This window comes from Leiobunum rupestre, chromosome 9 (assembly GCF_980474605.1).
Source record: "Leiobunum rupestre chromosome 9, qqLeiRupe1.1.hap1, whole genome shotgun sequence".
In the NCBI taxonomy this organism is placed as follows: Eukaryota; Metazoa; Arthropoda; class Arachnida; order Opiliones; family Sclerosomatidae; genus Leiobunum; species Leiobunum rupestre.
The window spans coordinates 43,043,646-43,060,676 of record NC_143392.1 but is presented as its reverse complement, the minus strand read 5'-3'; the positions used below and the strand labels follow the sequence as shown (position 1 = coordinate 43,060,676).

General features: G+C 38.9%; 1 protein-coding gene across 1 annotated transcript in view; it reads right to left on the bottom strand.

Moving 5' to 3' along the window:
• Positions 1 to 17,031, bottom strand: part of LOC149928472 (uncharacterized) — a 249,584-nt gene that overhangs the window by 132,969 nt on the left and 99,584 nt on the right. The gene's annotated exons all lie outside the window — the stretch shown is intronic.

Below are 17,031 nucleotides of genomic sequence, written 5' to 3'. Positions count from 1 at the left end.
ATAATAGCCCTAAAATGTGAAGGAGAACATGTTTCTAATTGAAACCAACTTTGTATCTCTAAATGGTTCCCGAGGAGACATGGTTCTATGTGTCCTGAAAATTTCCCATTCCTAGCTTAAATTCATTTTGAGTTATTGTCCATTTATCGTTTTTTAGTTAACACCCTGGCAGGGACGTACCTTTGGGGGGGGGGGGGGGAACAGGGGGGAGGCTCCCCCCCAAAGTTTTGTAGAGTTGGCAAATCGAGGTGGACTTGGCAAAATGAAAATTATGAAACATGTTAGTTAATTAAAAAAACTCCTAAATCGATAGTAAACAAATCATTTAGAATTTCCCAGCAATTTACTTCCCTAAAGTCATTAACTATATTTGAGATTTCTATGTAGTAGCTTCTCCTTATGTATAACTTTCAAGACCTGATTTCTACGCTAGGCAGCTAGTGTGTTCGAACTTTAGTTCAGCCTTGTGGTAAAAGCTTTCTAAATAGTCATTTTTCGTACAGCACCTTATAAAATTGAAAGGCAGATAGACGCGTGATAGGGAATATCGGTTGTTCGTTATTATTTCAGTGTTCATTTCCTACGTTAAATTTGGCAATCTGTATAAAATTTATAAAAGTAGTTTTAATTTCTACAGGAGATGTTACAGTTTTTTTACTTAGGGAAAATTAGGTAAGTCGTGAATATTATAGTGATATTCTTTAGGAAAGTGAAAATTTCACAAGCCAATATTCCTAAAGTTGCGTTGGGTAAAGATAACGTGTGATCATATGGTCTGATACAGTGTCGGTTGTTCTTACGTTAATATTTCAGTAATAAGTGTTTGAATTGCTTATGTTATATTTGGGTATGAATAATTCCAGTTATTCAAAGCAGTTCAGTTAAACAACAACTAGTATTCGTCAGGATGAAATGTATCTATTTTTTTACTACAGCGGGATACACGACGAGAAAATAGTAAGCGGGTTTGATGGGATTTTTAAATTGCTGTAACATCGTTCAATCTCTGTTTTCTTCTTCGTGTATCTCACTTTATATATAAAGAGAGTACGCAAATGCTTCACTCAATATAACTAGACGCCGAGCCGTTTTCGCCATTGAATTGGGAATAGTCCCGCTAGAATGACATAGGCGCGTTCGGTAGTCGTGGTTTCGCGAAACAAATTCTGAAATTTCCAGTCGGCGCACTCAGCCGTCAACTCTATCATAATACGGGTGGCGCCATCTATAACTTCCAAAGTACATTAGTACCATTAATTCAATTGTATAGTATATAGTTCCCGCCGCTAACAGCGGATGGCGCCACCGATTATAATTTTAATGAAACATTTAAATTGAAATCTACCGTAACAATCCAAACTTAGACGACTTGACAAACTTTGGTTTTTACTTGGCAAATTTCACCCACCTCCCCCCCCAAACGTACACTCTTCGGTACGCCCCTGCACCCTGGATATATATTTGGGCACTAGAGGGCCCACAAAATTGGTCATTACCCCTGCTACCTGCTTTCCATATTCTTGATAAATCGAATGTATTCCTGCTCCTATAGCGAACGTGGTGAGCGCTATGCCAACAAAAATGCCGAATTTGTTCCAACTATAGAGTTAGTGTTTACACGCAACTTGGTACATTTTGAACCAATGTAGTAGTTCTACAGTCGAGAGCGATGGTGTTACGTCAAAATTATTCTCTTAGCTGAAGCGGGACTGTTCTTATTCACACCTACAGTGTCTAGAAAACGCGTAACGCAAATTCGTGACTTATGTAAAACATTGTACCACGTGACCATGGAACTGTTATAATTGTAAGAGGGTCCGTCAATCTGATACGATCTCTTGGTTTTCTTAAAAAACTCAAAAGAATGTCTGTTTTCTGATTGTTACCTATAAAACAGTATGAGTTACAGTCAAAGCCATTAATTTCACCTAGTGCCACAAGCTGGAATCGACCCCGGTTCCTCTTGCTGCGAGGCGAAAGTGCTAACCACTCCGCCACCCCACCTTCAATTTTAGTTTTGATAAACAACTTCTTTGAAGAAATCTAGAGTTAGTTATAGCTAGGAGCAACAAACACAACACCCCACACAAGGAGAACACAACCCGTCAAAAGTCGTCTATTTTCTTGTGTACAATTTTCATTGGTTAGACGCTTTAGCGCCTGCTGCCGTCGGAAGCGGAAAATTCGGAAATTGCCTTCCCCCCCGCCTGTAGAACATGGAGCGTAAAGGCTCGTCCAATGAAATTTGTACACAACACTGCGTTCTCCTTGTGTGGGGTGCTGTGTTTGTGCTCCTCGGTTATAGTCTGAGGACACAAACAATTAAAAGGTCGAGTCTATCACGCCAAATATTTACTTTTTCCATTAATTTAATTAACTATTTTCATTAATTATTTAATTTTTGCGGTCTGAATTGCACTTTTAGAAACTCCCAAAGTGGCTATTTAATTAAGATTTTTAATTTACAAAATTAATAATCTTAACAGCGTTTAAATTACCGATAAAAACGGGTAGTCTCAAAATAGTGTGTTTGGGGAGAAATGAAGTGGATGAAAACAAATCGATCAGGGGGGGGGGTTGCGGATTAATGGGGAGGGGGGTTTCTGGACCATCGTCGTCGCGTCGATCAGCCGGGCCAATATATTCATTAACTAATTGTAATCGGGGACATAGAAGAGGGAGGGGGCATTTCATTAAATAATGTATTTGCAGCCTGCAGCAGGGGTTAATAGGTTTATTGTCCTCAGCCACCCCATCGATCCCGGACCAAGGCTCGAGACGTCAAGCTTTCACAAAGGCCATCTGGTTCCCCTACTAAGCCTTCCCCTTTAATCGCTCTCAGATTTATACCCTCCCCTTACTATCAAGCAATGTTGTCAAACTATTGAAATTGCGTTTGTCGAAGTCGTCCTGGTAGGATTTGTTGAAATAATCTTGGTTCAAGGAGGACAAATTTGGATGCTCTGACTACTAAAATTAATCACATCAAATTGACTAGTGAAAAATGTACCTACATATTCATAAATAATGGCGAATACGGCGTATCATAAATTCATCATTCATAAATCCCATTTTATTACAAAACAATTGTGATTGGACAAAGTCATTTAACTCAAGTGATAATTAACTCCTATTTTAATTTTGACGGGTAAAGCAAAATGTTGGCTGTCCTTGTTTTTAGAACCCCAATTTTACCCCACTAGTCGGTGACTATTAAAATAAATTAAGATAGGAGGCTCACTAGTCAGGCTGACTTCTAAAAAAATATCCTTAAATGTATGTCCAACTTTGGTTGGCGGGGTGGCTGGGTGGAGAAGTGGTTAGCAATTTCACCTGGCTGCGAGAGAAGCTCAGTTTCAATCCTTGTTTGGGCCTTAGGTGGAAAACTTGGAACAATTTCTTCCACGTTGAGTTGTTCCATAAAAACTTGCGGAGGTCTTAAAGCGATAGATAGTGTAGTGACGCCTACCACTTCTTCCACGTTGAGTTTTTCCTTAACGCAATAGATAGTGTAGTGACGCCAACCAAGGCTACCAAGCGGTTTCAATTTACTGGCCTGTTTCGCTGTTAATAGTCCTCAGGCATGTTGCAATGCAGGTTACAGATAAAGTTTATTTTCCTTAAAATCAGCGTAGATTTTTATGGGAAGGTGAAACGGAAGAACTAAGGAACACTTATGCGCAAGTTTCCATGCCACAGTGACTGATAAAAATCATATTACCTCCGCCAGGAACCGAACCTACCACCTTCGGGTTAACGTCCAAAAGCCACTGCCATTGCACTACCTAGGCCACGATAAAATATTCCTCGGACATCTAATTTATGAATGACTCGATTGGATTTTCAATATACAGGGTGTTTCAAAAGGTTATGTGAAAATTTGATGGAGTTGTAGGGGGTGAGTTGAGAAGTATGCCTGTTTTTTCCCCATTTTCTTACTATGACTGAAAAGAGCGCCAGAGAGCATCAAAGTATGGCCTACCATATCCTGGAAGTAGGCTGCAACGAGCGCAAAACCAAGCAGCAGGGACTTTAAATACTGTTTAAGTTTACTTTTTTACGCTGGTCACCTCGATTTGTTTACAAAGTCCTTTTTCACCTATCACACGAACCCAAACCTTGATCTTCACGTTTCCCTGCTGCTTGTTGCAGCCTACTTCCAGGGGCTGGTAGGCCACATTTTGAAGCGCTCTGGCGCTCTTTTAACTCATCGTTGGAAAATGGGAAAAAAAGGCATACTTCTCAACTCACCCCCAACAACTCCTTAAAATTTTTCTATAACCTTTTGGAAAATCCTGTATATGTAAATATATATATATTAAATAATATCTTCTCATGAAACCAAAGAATTCGGTAGAAAACAAGGATCCTATATGTTAGGTAGCCCTTCGGCCAGCCCGTGTTTTCAAAACGCCGGCAGCGCCGTCGATATTAAGAGACACTCTAAACGTGGGACGTCTTGTTTCGATTCCCTCAAGGACAAAATTTGGCGGCGCTTCCTCCATGTTTTGTCCTTGACAGAAACTAAAGACGGATTCTCTATCTATGACCCACTGACGGCGCTGCCATTTTTCGTCCCTCGCCTCATATCCTTCTAACATATAGGATCCTTGGTGGAAACCTCCTTCGGGCAACGTGTCCGCGCGCAACCCGCTGGTTCGTGCTGTCCCTTTTTCTTCAGAAACGCGTAACAAAGGAAAGAAACAAACTGGAAACGACTCTAATTACGCAAGGACCAGGAAGCAACCCGGGAAACGTGTTGGAACTATCAACAGCGAATGGTTCCCCCCCTCTCTCGAGCCATCGTGTGTCTAAATAACATTAAAGATGGTAAACCTTAATGCCTCAATGTCCAAACCTAATTACCAGTTCGCGTGCTGTCGTCTTTCTAAGGCTTGAACAACACAGAAGAAACTCTTCAAGAAATTCAAGGTTATACCATAAGTAACATAATAACATAAGTATGACACTTCCTATTGCTTTAATGCTAATTTTCTAACCGAACCTTATTTCGGCACTGATACTCTCTTCAAGCTGTGACTTGGACTCGCGACTTACTGTTTTGGATGATAAAAAAATTAAGCCTAATATCGGAGAGCTCGTTCTGGAGTCGCGAGGGGCTTTGGCTCTGTTTCGAAGCTCGCGTGCGAATCACGCGTGATTAAAAAACATGGGCTCGTGGCGCCGAGAAAAACTTTTTTTAATTTTTCACATTTTAGCCTAATATTCCGCCTATCTATCGGAAACCAGATATTTCGACTTAGCGGAAGTCTGGCGTATTTTAGGCACTAGAGGGCTCTGTGCTGAGAAAACTTCTTGATTACGCAATAACTATGAAAATCAGTTTGGTTGTAAATCTCGTTAATTGTCATATTTATTGTTATTATATTACTTATGGTTATACCCATTTGGTTTTCTTCAACGTCGGACGCGAGAAAAACCTTTAAATTATTCACGTTAATTTCCTCTTTGAAGCTCAGAGCGCGTGCCGCAATTTAAGCCATAACTAAGTTTCACACTGCCATCTTACTCGTGACGGCCGTAATTCTACTAACAAGTTATTTTGACGTTTATTACGTTGTCGTGACTGAATGGATAAATGAATCAGTTTTACTTAATAGCAAAGCTGAAGCTACTTTCACAACCCTTCTTTTGTATTTAGTTGCCCGGTCCATAAAATCTTCCGCCCAGGGTATACAAACTCTTCATTTGGCTTTGACGTGGGTTTTACGAAAGCGGCTAAAGAAGAAGTTTTCACCCTGACGTAAAAAGTCTTCGTTAATAGAGAGATTTAGCCCTGAAATTAAACGCCTAGATTAAACGCGTATACGATGGTCTTCCTATACGAGCTTGTTACGAGGTTAAGTAAGTGACTTAGCAGGAAGGTTTGGTCTCCTGCTGTCTGCTTAGTAAGTCTTCAACTTCAACTTGCAGATAAACCAAAAACAAATGGGCATACTATTGGTCTTTAGTCCTAAATGGAATATTTGGTCTCCGGTCTTTACTGAACCATGAAGTCCCGAGATGCGGATTAAATTGGCATGTTTTTATGTCTCCAGTAAGTTCTGAAATTGCTGTCCTACCTCAGAGACCAGGATTGTTGCATAAATTAGTCTCCAATCACCACTAAAAGATCTCCAACCGTCTCAGTAATCTTAAATATCCGACCTCATAGGCCTGACACGGGGAAGAAATTGGCATGTTTTATGTCTCCAGTAAGTTCTGAATTTGGCATGTTTTTATGTCTCCAGTAAGTTCTGAATTTGGCATGTTATCTCTCCAGTAAGTTCTGAATCTGGCATGTTTTTATGTCTCCAGTAAGTTCTGAATTTGGCATGTTATGTCTCTAGTAAGTTCTGAAATTGGCATGTTTTTATGACTCCAGTAAGTTCTGAAATTGGCATGTTTTTATGTCTCCAGTAAGTTCTGAAATTGGCATGTTTTTATGTCTCCAGTAAGCTCAGAAATTGGCATGTTTTTATGTCTCCAGTAAGTTCTGAAATTGGCATGTTTTTATGTCTCCAGTAAGTTCTGAAATTGGCATGTTTTTATGTCTCCAGTAAGCTCAGAAATTGGCATGTTTTTATGTCTCCAGTAAGTTCTGAAATTGGCATGTTTTTATGTCTCCAGTAAGCTCAGAAATTGGCATGTTTTTATGTCTCCAGTAAGTTCTGAAATTGCTGTCCTACCTCAGAGACCAGGATTGTTGCATATATTAGTCTCCAATCTCCACTAAAAGTTCTCCAACCATCTCAGTAATCTTAAATCTCCGACCTCATAGGCCTGACACGCGGAAGAAATTGGCATGTTTTATGTCTCCAGTAAGTTCTGAAATTGCTGTCCTACCTCAGAGACCAGGATTGTTGCATAAATTAGTCTCCAATCACCACTAAAAGATCTCCAACCTTCTCACTAATCTAAAATATCAGACGTCATAGGCCTGACACGAGGAAGAAATTGGCATATTTTTAGCTCTCCAGTATACGCTTAAAAGGTCCGCTCTTCGGTCTCCGAAACTGGAGACTAGACACCTAACCCCCTGGATCCTGCGTTGACGAGAACGAAGGTAAATTATTCAGAGCGTCGATGAAGCACCTAGCCAGCCATTAGACGAATACGTTGACAGTACTGTCAAGTTAACATTGAAGCAATTCCCGAAAAACATAACTTAACCTCCGTCAACAGAGCTTTATCGCTTTTGTACGAAACAAAGTGCACGTAAATTCTCGCACGAGGCTTTGCGTATAGGTGCGCGTTGAGAAGTAGCAATTGGAGGCGGTACTTTGGAACGGAATTCATTAATCAATGTCGCTTAAAAACGCTCCTCGTTCGAATAGAGTGCAAACAGCAATTAAGCGGCGAGGAGAGAGAGAGGTGGCTATGGCTACAAGTATTAGCGTAGTCCCCGAAATTTAACAGGTCCGCTCCCCCCCTCTTTAACGAATGGGGAATTTATGTCAGACAAGCTGCTACACTAGGACCAATCAGGGAGATTCGCGGGAAAACGGGTTAATTTTTAAATCGGAGCATCGAAACAACTTCGAGCCATAAATCAGCCAAGTAGTTTTAGAGAAAAGGGGTATACACGTCGTTTTGTAATTGGTTAAATTTGCTACAAGAGCTTTACTGAAAGTCCGAAATCCAGAGCTTGAAGACGAAGAATAATAGTGCCCTTTTCAATGGGCGGCATTTTATCGTCAAACCGCGCGGAAGAATACACCGCATAGAGTTTAATTTCGAATGAATACTTGAGAATCCCCAACCCGAACAACCCAAAAAAAATCGATTGCTCAACTTCCAACTAATATCATAGAACAGCAGTTACCTGTATTTATAATAAAATATTACGTTTCCAACGAAGTCGAAATTAATAATTTAAAAAAATAACCAAATAAAGCCAATTTCGGTATATTTACTAATTTCAGGAGTGGGAGTTCAAAATTACTGTTTTTAGTATCAAGGCATTGGCGTCCACCAAAAAAGTATTTCTGTCATATTTAAAATACTGATTTTCTCTATGAATTTCTCAAGCACTATTTGGAAAAATATACCTGCACACACTTTAGCCTAATATTGGTAAATTAATTTTTCCTTCCAAGAGATTTTAGATACGTTTGATAATATTTAATGCAAAATAAGTTCGTTTTATTTAGTTTACTATTCCAAAATTTGTTACATAAGAGTTTCTGTAACTTCGTAAAAGAGTTTTATGATTTATATTTATAATACAATGAAGAATTAATTTAAATATACTGAGGCGAATTTAGTATTTTGCGACGATATTTAGCGTTGCTCTCAATCTAAATTCAACCATGATAGTGGAAATAAATATATTCTTGGTACAATATACATTGAACATACGCGACCGTGTTTCATTATTAAATGAAATGAAGTGAAATGAAATTAAATGAAGTGAAATGAAGTGAAATGAAATGAAATTAAGTGAAATGAAATGAATTGAAGTGAAATGAAATGTAATGAGATGAAATGAAATGAAATGAAATGAAGTGAAATGAAGTGAAATGAAATGAAATGAAATGAAAATAAATGAAATGAAGTGAAATGAAATGAAATGAAAGGAAATGAATTGAAGTGAAATGAAATAAAGTGAAATGAAAAATATTGAACGGAATTAAATGAAATTAAATGAGATTAAACGAAATTAAATGAAAGTAAATGAAATTAAAAGGAATTAAACAAAATTAAACGAAATTAAACCAAACGAAATGAAATGAAATGAAAGGAAAGGAAACGAAATAAAATGATAGTAAAGGAAAGGAAAGGAAATGAAATTAATCAATAATGGTGTTTAATTTGTCCTTAAAAAGATATAAAAAATAAAATTATTTATGGGAGAAAAGGCACATCAAATCTGTCTCGGTTGGCAGTAGGATCGAGTTTGTCAAATATTTGATGTCACTAAATAAATCCATCGATTACAGAATCGGAAAGCGCTTGGGAAATAATACAGGAGTAAAAGTAGTTTGAAAATTTTCTGAAAAGTTATTTGTGACATTCCACTCTTTTATGTTGCGAAGAATTTCCGCCATCTTGGAAAATGGCGCTATCTAACCAACTGCATTGATGTAGAGCTTGAACTTGAAGCGGAAATCGAGTTGCGTAATTTATTTCCTAGGACTCTTTGATGTAGAATAAACCGGAAGCGTTTAATCGGGACCGGAAGCACGCAATATTTCTCTTAAACTACCGCTCATACGAAAGAAATTACTCTAAAACGTAATAAATCATATTAAGTTAAAATTATCATTTATAAATAAATAACATTTTTCTACTTCCGCCATTTTGGAAAATGACCACCAAAATAATTAAAATCCAAGTTAACTCTAGTTCTACTAAATCGATTTGCACTATTTATATCTCTAAATATAGCTAAACGCAAATACCGAAAAACTATGAGTTTTCATTATTTTAGACACGTTACTCATTACGATTTATAAGCGCTGTACGAAACCATTTGAAGCATAACGGTGTAATGGTAGCCAATATGGAAGCAATAGAGGTAGTTATGCGTCGTTCTTACTGAAGTGGTGCAATTTTTTATCAAATTATGAAGTTTACTTTCGATCTCCTGTCCAATTGCTTGTCTTTCGTTCCATATTAGCGGATGTTATTATGTATGACGTCGGTCTCGAGAGATAAGTCACTTTGTTATTTTAATTTTTAGTTCAGGCTCGAAAATATTTTAGTTCCTAGGGATTTGTGTGTATTAGTTTCACGTACAGTGTAGCCGATGTCAATGCCGCCGTGTCACGCATATCTCTTCAACAGTTAGGTCTAGAAAAGTCAATGATATATCGTTCGAATGTACATACCTCGGCATCGATAGCCTTTCACAAATTTTTGAAATCGAAGCCCTAGAACTTTAGAAGTTGGCAAATGCCCAATTTACTATTTTCGGTGGTTTCACTTTGTGTGGTAGATATTTTATTTAAAATTAATATTAAAATATTTTTGGTTAGGTAAGAATTCAGCGGACTTATACCTTCGGTTATATCAATAAATATTAAATTTAAGTATAGTTTCCAGGGTAATTTACGGGACCCCAATTTCCGCTTTTATGTTTTCGCCTAAATTTAAGTCCGATTTTCATGAGAGTTATATTTTTGAATAGCTGTGGTTTCCATATAACCTAGGGTTGCTTCATTTTAATTATAAGTAACAAATAAGTGTGACACTCAACGTTTGCGCAGAAGTAACAAATAAGTGTGACACTCAACGTTTGCGCAGAAGTAACAAATAAGTGTGACACTCAACGTTTGCGCAGAAGTAACAAATAAGTGTGACACTCAACGTTTGCGCAGAAGTAACAAATAAGTGTGACACTCAACATGTGACCAGAAGTAACCAATAAGAGTGACACTCAACGTGTGACCAGAAGTAACCAATAAGAGTGACACTCAACGTGTGACCATAAGTAACAAATAAATGTGATACTCAACGTCTGACCAGAATTAACATATTAGTGTGACCACAGAAGTAACAAATAAGTGTGACCACAGAAGTAACAAATAAGTGTGACCACAGAAGTAACAAATAAGTGTGACCAAAGAAGTAACAAATAAGTGTGACCACAGAAGTAACAAATAAGTGTGACCACAGAAGTAACAAATAAGTGTGACCACAGAAGTAACAAATAACTGTGACCACAGAAGTAATAAATAAGTGTGACCACAGAAGTAACAAATAAGTGTAAGTGCAAATAAGGATAGCCGTGGATATATATTGGTTATGTCACCGGCGTTGCAGCTTAGTAGTAATAATAATAATAATAATAATAATAATCAGCTAGGCTAATACCCTTGGCACCACCTTAGGCCTAAGTCATCAAGTGACTTGTAAATCCATTAATTCAGGTGGCCTCGTTACAATGCTGTAGGTTGCTGTGAATAGCTCAAACAAACTTAACACATCAGGACTCAGGATGATTGTGTGTATTCTGACTGTCATACGTCTCTTTAGTTCTTATAAGTGGTAGGCAATATATTTCACCTGAATCTAACAAGCGTATGCGCTACCTATCGTGTAAAGGCGAAACTAAACGAGCGCAATGAAATTTATGGAAATTAAGATAAATATACAAATATTAATCAATTTAGAACGACTCAAAATATTTTATTTTTAAGTTTTAATCCCAAATTAATTGCACAGTAACGAAACAATTCGAATGCAACCCCACGTCTGACACGCCACCACTTACACTTGTTTAACTTTCAAAGATGACTAATTCCCAATTAGTTCCCCTTCCAAAATTTCCCAAAGCCCCTCTTAATAAACTTATCGTATTGCCTATTTTACGGATTATTTTTAACTACCCAAAAATAACCAAAATTAGGATATTATTGGTAATAACGTCACTTTATCAAAGATTTAGTTGTCAAAAACGAATTTGTCCACTACCATAATTGACATTCAGACTGTTTTGGACAGCTCTCAATAGGGACTTTGCAGCATGATCAAATTGTAAAAAAAGTATACCAGTATGACGGTCATAGCCAAAGGTACGGCGTGACGTCAAGTACCTATTTTAGAACCACAAAATACGGCAGAGCTAAAATAGGTCTACAAACGGCACAACTTATCCGTTCTCACTTATCTAAATACGTTCTTGGTATTCGATTGGAGAAGTGAAATCCTCCAGGCTCAGTGATGGCCACCGCTCCTCTCATTGTGAGCGCTTTTGTTATTATGAGTGAAATTGAGCGGAAAAAATGTTTTTTTTAAAAGAGCGTGAAACGAAAATGAGAGGAGAGCCAATTTCAGCCCTCAAAAAAAAGCGAAAACAGAGGAGCGCTGATTTTACAGCTCAATAAAGAGCGAAAACAGAGGAGCGCTGATTTTACAGCTCAATAAAGAGCGAAAAGAGAGGAGCGCTGATTTTACAGCTCAATAAAGAGCGAAAAGAGAGGAGCGCTGATTTTACAGCTCAATAAAGAGCGAAAACAGAGGAGCGCTGATTTTACAGCTCAATAAAGAGCGAAAAGAGAGGAGCGCTGATTTTACAGCTCAATAAAGAGCGAAAAGAGAGGAGCGCTGATTTTACAGCTCAATAAAGAGCGAAAAGAGAGGAGCGCTGATTTTACAGCTCAATAAAGAGCGAAAACAGAGGAGCGCTGATTTTACAGCTCAATAAAGAGCGAAAACAGAGGAGCGCTGATTTTACAGCTCAATAAAGAGCGAAAACAGAGGAGCGCTGATTTTACAGCTCAATAAAGAGCGAAAAGAGAGGAGCGCTGATTTTACAGCTCAATAAAGAGCGAAAAGAGAGGAGCGCTGATTTTACAGCTCAATAAAGAGCGAAAAGAGAGGAGCGCTGATTTTACAGCTCAATAAAGAGCGAAAAGAGAGGAGCGCTGATTTTATCGCCCAAAATAGACCGAAAAGAGAGGAGCGCTGATTTTACAGCTCAATAAAGAGCAAAAAGAGAGGAGCGCTGATTTTACAGCTCAATAAAGAGCGAAAAGAGAGGAGCGCTGATTTTACAGCTCAATAAAGAGCGAAAAGAGAGGAGCGCTGATTTTATCGCCCAAAATAGACCGAAAAGAGAGGAGCGCTGATTTTACAGCTCAATAAAGAGCAAAAAGAGAGGAGCGCTGATTTTATCGCCCAAAATAGACCGAAAAGAGAGGAGCGCTGATTTTACAGCTCAATAAAGAGCAAAAAGAGAGGAGCGCTGATTTTATCGCCCAAAATAGACCGAAAAGAGAGGAGCGCTGATTTTACAGCTCAATAAAGAGCAAAAAGAGAGGAGCGCTGATTTTATCGCCCAAAATAGACCGAAAAGAGAGGAGCGCTGATTTTACAGCTCAATAAAGAGCAAAAAGAGAGGAGCGCTGATTTTATCGCCCAAAATAGACCGAAAAGAGAGGAGCGCTGATTTTACAGCTCAATAAAGAGCAAAAAGAGAGGAGCGCTGATTTTATCGCCCAAAATAGACCGAAAAGAGAGGAGCGCTGATTTTACAGCTCAATAAAGAGCGAAAAGAGAGGAGCGCTGATTTTATCGCCCAAAATAGACCGAAAAGAGAGGAGCGCTGATTTTACAGCTCAATAAAGAGCAAAAAGAGAGGAGCGCTGATTTTATCGCCCAAAATAGACCGAAAAGAGAGGAGCGCTGATTTTACAGCTCAATAAAGAGCAAAAAGAGAGGAGCGCTGATTTTATCGCCCAAAATAGACCGAAAAGAGAGGAGCGCTGATTTTACAGCTCAATAAAGAGCGAAAAGAGATGAGCGCTGATTTTATCGCCCAAAATAGACCGAAAAGAGAGGAGCGCTGATTTTACAGCTCAATAAAGAGCGAAAAGAGAGGAGCGCTGATTTTATCGCCCAAAATAGACCGAAAAGAGAGGAGCGCTGATTTTACAGCTCAATAAAGAGCAAAAAGAGAGGAGCGCTGATTTTATCGCCCAAAATAGACCGAAAAGAGAGGAGCGCTGATTTTACAGCTCAATAAAGAGCGAAAAGAGAGGAGCGCTGATTTTATCGCCCAAAATAGACCGAAAAGAGAGGAGCGCTGATTTTACAGCTCAATAAAGAGCAAAAAGAGAGGAGCGCTGATTTTATCGCCCAAAATAGACCGAAAAGAGAGGAGCGCTGATTTTACAGCTCAATAAAGAGCGAAAAGAGAGGAGCGCTGATTTTATCGCCCAAAATAGACCGAAAAGAGAGGAGCGCTGATTTTACAGCTCAATAAAGAGCAAAAAGAGAGGAGCGCTGATTTTATCGCCCAAAATAGACCGAAAAGAGAGGAGCGCTGATTTTACAGCTCAATAAAGAGCAAAAAGAGAGGAGCGCTGATTTTATCGCCCAAAATAGACCGAAAAGAGAGGAGCGCTGATTTTACAGCTCAATAAAGAGCGAAAAGAGAGGAGCGCTGATTTTATCGCCCAAAATAGACCGAAAAGAGAGGAGCGCTGATTTTACAGCTCAATAAAGAGCAAAAAGAGAGGAGCGCTGATTTTATCGCCCAAAATAGACCGAAAAGAGAGGAGCGCTGATTTTACAGCTCAATAAAGAGCAAAAAGAGAGGAGCGCTGATTTTATCGCCCAAAATAGACCGAAAAGAGAGGAGCGCTGATTTTACAGCTCACTAAAGAGCAAAAAGAGAGGAGCGCTGATTTTATCGCCCAAAATAGACCGAAAAGAGAGGAGCGCTGATTTTACACTAAAAAAAGATCGAAAAGAGAGGAGCACCGTTACAGCCCAAAAAAGAGCGAAGAGAGAGGAGCGCTGATTTTAGCGCTCAATAAAGAGCGAAAAGAGAGGAGCGCTGTTTTTACCGCTCAAAAAAAGAGCGAAAAGAGAGGAGCGCTGATTTTAGCGCTCAAATAAGAGCAAAAAGAAAGAAGCACCGATTTTACCGCTGAAAAAAGAAGCGAAAAGAGAGGAGCGCCAATTTTACCGCTCAAAAATGCGTGAGCGTGAGCTAGAGAGTACGAGAGTCGAGTGAGCTGAGCGGCTCTTTGACGAAAATGCCCAACACTGTCCAGGCTTCAGACTTAGTCATAATGCGGGAATGCGAAGTTTGATCTCGAGGGAGTCAGCCTCGGTGCAATTTCTCACGCGTTGATTACCTTGCGCCGCGATACTTTTCCCATATTCACACGCAGAGAGACTATTGACAGCGAAAATAAGCGATTTGGATTTAAAGGCGCCTCTTCACATTTGCATATTTTAACCCCCCCCCCCCCCCCCCCTCCGTCCTGATAGTTTTGGGAAGAGAGAAATGAGCCGAAATTAAAATCTCCCTGGGAAGGCGGCTTATGTCTGTCTGAGCGCGTTTATTGAAAACATCCGTTTGTTCATATTCTAGAAACTATATAAACTTTACCACTGTACGTTTCACGAGTCCCTTTAAAGATGTAACGGTTGCGAATTAAGTAAACCGGCCTATAGACGCATCCATTTCGTTCCAATTCCCTTAGAGATAGTGACAGAATTTTTGGCTCATATTTAATTTTTACATAAAATATATGAATATGCGTTGATGATAATTGTGGAAATAAAGATTTTAATTAAATATTACGTATTCACTATTATTTTTCAGTTCATAAATGGATGGGTAGGCTTTCTCCGACGTCACAAATGAGTTTTGAAATCTTTTTTCTCAACTCGCGCGCGAGTAGGACGCTTGAGCCGGCTTGACTTCTCGTGAAAGTATGACGTAGAGACTGGGTAGAGTTTCAAGGAAGCCAACATAACCCAAAATTTTAAATTGAATTTTCATACTTAAATAATTTTTTTAAGTACTATAACATATATATTTTCGGAATCAGGACTTAAAACGCTATCTTATGAAGAACAATAAATTAAAAATTATTTTTTTTCCTTAACTGACACTATCTCTTTAATAAGAACCCTAGTGCGTGACAGTCCGAGTTCGCTTCGTGTTCCGCAACGTCGTTTTCAGTTAAAATATAAAGAGTTATAGCGTTAGTACCGTATTTATGGAGTAAAGATAAGTGATCCACTCCATTTTTTAAACGTACCTTTTCGACGAATTTCGAACTCAGACCTGAAATATTTTCGAGGGGTCGGACACTTGCCATTATTTTGTACGGGACTTCGGGATTTCGTAGAGATTTTGGCAATTTTATCATTACTTTTTGAAGTGATTTTGGGGTTTCAATGTTAATTTACCATAGAGAGAGTTAAAATATTTTGCGATTTTAGACAAAGTGTACGCGGTTTTGGTAAATGTCCGACCCCTCGAATATTTTAGATCAAAATTAAAGATATTTTGGGATATTTGGAATAATATATTCGTCCAAAACTAACAATTACGAAATTCCATAGGCCTTTCTATAAAGTAACCTTGGCTTTCTTGTTTAGATGTAACGGGCGCGTCACTCGTGACGTAGAAGTGACGTTTCACTATGATAGCCAATAGACGCTAGCATCCACATGTAGGAGCAATAAACACAGCACCCCACACAAGAAGAACGCAACCCGTCAAAAGTCGTGGATTTTCTTGTGTACAAATTTCATTGGTTAGACGCTTTAGCGCCCGCTGCCTTCGGAAGGGGAAAAGTGGAAAATTGTCTTCCCCCCGCCCATAAAACGTTCAGCGCAAAGGCTCGTCCATTAGCGTGTTTAAAGGCTGGCTGCGTTCTCCTTGTGTTTGTTGCTCCTATAGGTGGCAGAATCTGGCGAAAGAGGGAAATTGCGGAATGCTTTCGTGCTAATAAAGTCCGCCAGTAGCGCTGCCGTACTAGCGTCAGTGTCAAAATTCGGTTGTCAGTGGTATAGTTCTTACAACTTTTGTATTACCATAAAATATATTTATGTCTTATTCAACTTGTTAAAAAGTTCCACGCGCGTCTTGATATTTTAGCGTAAACGGGCTCGAGCGATTTCGCGCGTGCTCCCTGAAATAAAAAAAAATGCGCGCGCCTTTTACGCTACAATATTAAAGAGCGCGTGGAACATTTTAACAAGTTGAACAAGACACGAATTAAAATTTCATAAAGATCTAACCTTCCAAAGTGAACTGAACTCCTACGTATCTCGTGACGAAAGCGATACATTAAAACAAGTTCGACAAGCGTAATGACTTTATAGAAAGGCTTATTTGCATGGTATGATTATGATAGGGGTTTCGGCAGTGGCGTATAGAAATGCCGAAAAATGAGGGGGCCCCCAAAAGGGTTCGAAAAAAAGTTGTTTTTATGATAAGAAAGGGCCCAAAAACGGAGAAGCCCCCGGGACTGGGTTTCGGCTCACCCGAAAGTTTAACAGGCAATGTAAATATGATCTGATTTATCACTCTCTCTGAAGCAGTCGAAACCTAAGCAAAATCCCCTGTTCCACAATTTGCATCGCCCGTCAGCGCTCCTACCGAGAGAATCTCGAAATATTTATATCCAAATACAAAACACGCGCGTAAAAATGTCAGATGACCCGCATTCCGTCGTCTGCTCCACTGTTTTCAATAGAAGTGACGCTTTTGTAATTTTAATAGGGTTTAGATTATTCAGTAATAATTGTATTGGAATAAAAATGAAAGTGTAATGA